A 5,606-nucleotide genomic window follows, 5' to 3' on the forward strand; every position below is an offset into this window, starting at 1 on the left:
ATATACAGTTGGGCACAATTGTGTCTTGTACACTAATAAAATCTATTACAAAAAGTCATCTTAGATCAACAGAAAACCAATCTTCAATGTCGTCCTGCCAAGATGGGCTACTTTAGCATGGACTCCTGTTTTCTCCAATGTCCCCCTTAGTATGGCTGGTCAATGTCTTGGTGATTCCCAACCCCCTCGAGATGCCTTGCCGTACGTACTTTGTTGGCCACTGTAGTCTGCATATCCCTGTCCATATCCATAGTTCCCACAGTTATACCCAGTATAATCATATCTGCCATAGCCACTAGAGTTTTGATCACCACCATAGGCACTATTGTAATTTCCATATCCTTGATCATAATAGTAATTAAATCCTTGGTTCCAGTTTTGGCCCTGACCTTGTCCACGACCCCTAGTACCACCTCCCCCACCAGATGCAGCACCTCTTCCTCCTTTCTGTTGTTGCTGCTGCCTACATACCTCTTTGGGCTGTGCAACTTTGATTTCACACTTCCCAGAACCAATTTGATGATATCTGCTTTCTAATAATTTCTTTACTGGTTCTTCATCCGTATATGTGATAAAACAAAATCCTCGTCTTTCATTTGTTTTTGTATCCATGGGAAGTTCAATATTTTCAATATCTCCAAATGTGCCATAATATTCTTTAATTTGTTCTTCAGAAGTATCTGGACTCAATCCACCCACAAAAACCTTTTTTTGGGGTTTCTTCCCTTTTAAAGCTTTGGATCTTTTGGGGTCTATTAATTTGCCATCCAGTTTGTGTTCTTTCAGTTCCAAAACCTTATCAACACTAGCAGCATCTTTGAAAAGCACAAATCCAAATACTCTTGACCATCCAGTGACTGGATCTGTTTTAATTGTGTAGTTTACAACCTCTCCAAATCGTGACAAATGCACAGCAAGGTCTTTCTTGCTTGTATCCCAACTCAAGCCTCCAATAAACATTTTACCATCATCCTGCCGATTCTTGCTCGCGTTTATCTTGGATCCCTCTTTGAATTCCTCTTTGTTGCTGTACTCGTTCATGTCCTCCATTGCGGCGGAGCGGTTGGCAGGGGGTTGCTGGCGCGCAGACTGTGTCTCAGCAGTAGCGGTGATGGAGCATTGTAGGAAGCTGAATTTAAAATGGTAGCAGAATAGGTGAATTCACATTTTATTTCTTCTATTACTCAGTTGCTTTTCAGCAGGGTATTATTCAGTTCCCATGTATTTGACTTTATTTCCTTGGGCTTCCTATTTTTGATTTCTAATTTGATAACATTGTGGTCTGAGAAGATGCTTTGCAGTATTTTATATTTGTAAATTTATAGAGCTTTATTTTGTGGCTTAACACATGGTTTATTCTGGAGAATATTCCATGTGCTCTGAAAAAGAATGTGTAATGTGTTGTTGTTGGGTTGAATGTTCTGTATGTACACATCTATGAGGTCCAGTTGGTTGATTGTATTGTTTTGTTGCTCTGTGTCTTTGTTGATTTTCTTTCTGGTTGTTCTATCCATTTTCTAAAGCGGTGTATTAAAATCACCCACTATTATTGTAGATTCATCTATTTCTTTCTTCAAATCTATTAGAGTTTGCTTTATGTATTTTGGAGCTCTTTCATTGGGATCATAGATATTTATTATGGCTATGTCATCTTGTTCAATTGTCCCTTTCTTTAATCATAAGATAATGTTTATTTGTTATGCTGCTTTTTGCCCAAAAGTTTATTTTATCAGAGATTAGAATTGCCACTCCTGCTCATTTTTTATAGCAATTAGCTTGGTATATAATTTTTCCATTCTTTGACTTTTAGTCTGTTTGGGGTTTTGTGTGTGTGTGTGTGTGTAAGGTGTGTCTCTTGCAGACAGCATATTGAAAGATCTTGTTTTCTTATTCATTCTGCTACTCTCAGTCTCTTAACTGGTGCATTTAATCCATTTACATTCACTGTAATAATTATCGATGTGGTTGTTGTTGTTATGTGCCGTAAAGTTAATTCCGACCCATAGTGGCCCTGTATAGGGTTTCCAAGGAGCAGCTGGTGAGCTTGAACTACCGACACTGTAGTTCAAATGGCTTTGCAGTCTGGCACATTAACCAACAGCGCCTTATCAGGATGGATTGATTGCCGTCTTGGATTTTCATTTTCTTGGTATGTTGTGAAGTATTAATTTTCTTTGAGGTTACCTTATATTCCATTAACTTTTCCCTATGTTTAATGCAGTGTATTTTATCCTGTAATGACCTTCTCACAACCTGGATCTCTGTTCCTACATGTTTACCTTCTTTCACACTGTAATTGTATTCATCATAGACTCACCTCACAGATCCTCTGAATTTGTTCTTATAGTTTTGTTCTGTTCTTGACTCTTCCATTTGTCAATTGAGTTCTGGGTGTTGCTGCCACGGATGTCAATCTGGTTGTTGGTTCTCAATCCACAGAACTCTCTTTAGGTTGTTTTTATGCAGGGTTGGCTTTGGCAAAGTTCCTTAGCTTCAGTTTATCCTGAAATGTTTTGATTACACTGTCATATTTGTCTGACAGCTTTGCTGGGTACAGGATTCTTGGTTGGCAGTTTTCTGTTTCAGGGTTTTATATATGTCTCCCCATAGCTTTCTTGACTGTATGATTTCTGCTGAGAGTTCCAAGTTTAATCTGATTTGCTTGCCTTTGTATATAACACTTCACTTTTCCCTAGATGCTTTCAGGATTGTCTCCTTATCTTTCATTTTGGAGAGCTTGATTATGAAATGTCTAAGTGATTTTCTTTTGGGGTCTATCCTTCCTGGGGTTCGTTGAGCTTCGTGAATGCTTATCTTTTCTCTTTTCAGGATGTCAAATTTTCTTCCAGCAGCTCTTCAACTATCTCCTCTGTGGACTTGTGTGATTCTTCCTGTTCCAGAATGCTGATAATTCTTGTTATTCTTCTTTATCTTGTCCCACATGAATCTTAGACCTTCTTCAGATATTTTTATTATTTTTTTTACTTGCTCTTTTGTCTTAGTATTTGGGGATTTGTCTTCCAGCTCACTAGTTCTGGCTTCCATCTATTCATTTCCACTCCTTTGAATTTTCCGTGTATTCTCCCTTGCTGATATTCTATTGTTAATCATTTGAACCTCTTTCTGTAGGTTTTGAATTGTTTTCAATGCTGTATCTATCTTATTTGATTATTCCTGTGGCACTTTATTGACTTTTTCCTTATTTTTCTCAACTCCATTGTAAAGTGTTTTGATACATTTGATAGTCATTTTTCTGAATGCCTTCTCAGGCATTTCTAAAACCTGCCTTCCATCCAGTTTGGAGTGTAGGTCTACCTCCAGGTCATTTGTCTCAGTCACTTTATATCATGTGCTGATATGGTCATCTGCTTCTGTTTCTTAGGCATGTTGAATATTTAATTGTAGCCTTAGTACTTAATTGACTGTGTGTTTTTGTATTTTTTATGCTTTCTGATTGCCTCCAGGTAGCTGTGGTCAGGATATAGCCTTCCCTTTACACTCTTCTTGTTTCTCCAATCAGAGTAACTAGCGCAGGTGTTGGCTCCCTACCTGGTGTATGCCAGCTGGTATTAGTTTTTGCCTTGATTGTGGGATTTTATAGAGTGTGACTGTAGCTTGACTGTATGACAGCAATTGCTGTCTCTTCTTGGGTATTGTAGGGAGAGAAGGATCTCCCTAACGATAAAGAGGGATCAAAAAACAATAAAACAACAGTAAAAAAGACAGATTGGATACTGTAATCTATAATCTCAGAAAAGAGAGAGGAGAGAAAAAAAAAAAGTAGCCCAATATAAGTATGACTTTAATATCCCCTTTCAACTTTTTGCCTTCACAACCACCTGAGAATTTTCAAGCTGCCACTGTTTGTTGTTATGACATAACTCGCATTTTTTTTTTTTTTAGTCTTTGTCTCTCCCACTCCCCAAGCTCCATTCTGGCCTTTTCCCTAGTGATAAACAGTTCAGGGCTGACTGTGGTCATTTTGCATTGCCATTAGGTTTTAAGTGGAAATTTTTCCTTTAAATTTTGTGGAGATCTGTGCACATGCATAATGGAACCCTCTGGGGGTGTGTGGGGGAGTTCACTCATTCAGGCACCCCCTTTAGTCACCAGAATGGAGGTGTACAGATCACGAGAGACCAATGAACAGATACAAAAAAAAAAAAAAAAAGTCCACAACTTTATCTTTGAGGTTTTGTCAGGTGTCAGTCCATGGCCGCTCTGATCCTTCCTCACTTGGTCTCACCCAAAATGGCTGCACTGGGAGCTGCTGAGCCCAGCAGATTTGAAAGCAGCAGAGTTCTTGCCTCTGCTACAAATTCCAGTTATAGCCTTCAAACTTTTTTAATATTCCTATACATGTGGTTCAGAGTTCTGGAACTGTCCCCTGAACCTGCTTCATCTGGTATTCTGTGTTATTGCTGACATAGATCCTCACTGCACTTCTATCCTATTCACTATCTCTTGTTTTCTTTTGCTTTCTTCCTGTATGATGTTCTTGATGTCATCCCCCAACTCTTCTGGTCTTTAGTGTCTAATGCATCAAATCTATTCTTCAGATGATCTTTAAATTCATGTGGAATATGTTCAAGGTCATATTTTTACTCTTGTGGACTTTTATTAATTATTTTCAGCTTCAGCCTGAACTTTCATATGAGTAATTGGTGGTCTGTTCCACAGTCTGCTCTTTTTCTGACTAATGGTATGGAGCTTTTCCACTGTCTGTTTCCACAGATGGTAGTCAGTTTCATTTTTGTGTATTTCATCTGGTGAAGCCCATGTTTATAGTTGTCTCTTATATTGTTTAAAAAGCTATTTGCAATGAAGAAGTCATTGGTCTTGCAAAATTCAATCATACAATCTCCAGCATCATTTCTATCACCTAGACCATATTTTCCAACTACTGATCCTTCCTCTTTGTTTCCAAATTTTGCATTTCAATTGACAGCAATTATCAATACCTACTGATTGCACCTTTGATCAATTTCAGACTGAAGAAGTTGGTAGAATTCTTCAATTTCATCGTCACTGACTTTAGTCATTGGTGTGTAAATTTGAATAATAGGGGTATTAGTTGGTCTTCGTTGCATGTGTATGTATATTATCTTATCACAGATAGAGTTGTACTTCAAGAGAGATCTTGATATGATATTTTTAATGATAATGTGACATTATTCTTCTTTAATTTGTAATTCTCAGCCTAGTAAACCATGTGATTGTTAGATTCAAAGTGGCCTATATCAGTCCATGTCAGCTCATTAATGCCTGGGATATCGACACTTATGCGTTCTATTTCATTTTTGCCAATTTCTATTTTGCTAGATTCATACTGTGTATATTCAATGCCCCAGTTATTACTGGATGTTTACACCTGTTTCATTAAAATTTGAGTTGGGCTCCATCAACAAATGTAGGTCCTGAAGGCTTACTCTACTTGCATCATGACAGTCAACTCTACTTTGAGGAGGCAGCTCTTCCCTTGTTGTATTTTGAGTGTCTTCCAACCTAAGGTGCTCATCATCTGGCACTATTTCTGACAATATGTAGTGATTTAATCATACTTCCATATTCAGTATTCTGGTGCTGACATTGTCCCACTACTAGTC

General features: G+C 37.9%; 1 pseudogene; it reads right to left on the reverse strand.

Moving 5' to 3' along the window:
- Positions 1-146: 146 nt before the first annotated feature.
- LOC102825830 lies at positions 147-1,137 on the reverse strand (annotated as a pseudogene).
- Positions 1,138-5,606: the final 4,469 nt, after the last annotated feature.

The sequence above is a fragment of the Chrysochloris asiatica genome, unplaced genomic scaffold (assembly GCF_000296735.1).
Source record: "Chrysochloris asiatica unplaced genomic scaffold, ChrAsi1.0 scaffold00288, whole genome shotgun sequence".
Taxonomy (NCBI): Eukaryota; Metazoa; Chordata; class Mammalia; order Afrosoricida; family Chrysochloridae; genus Chrysochloris; species Chrysochloris asiatica.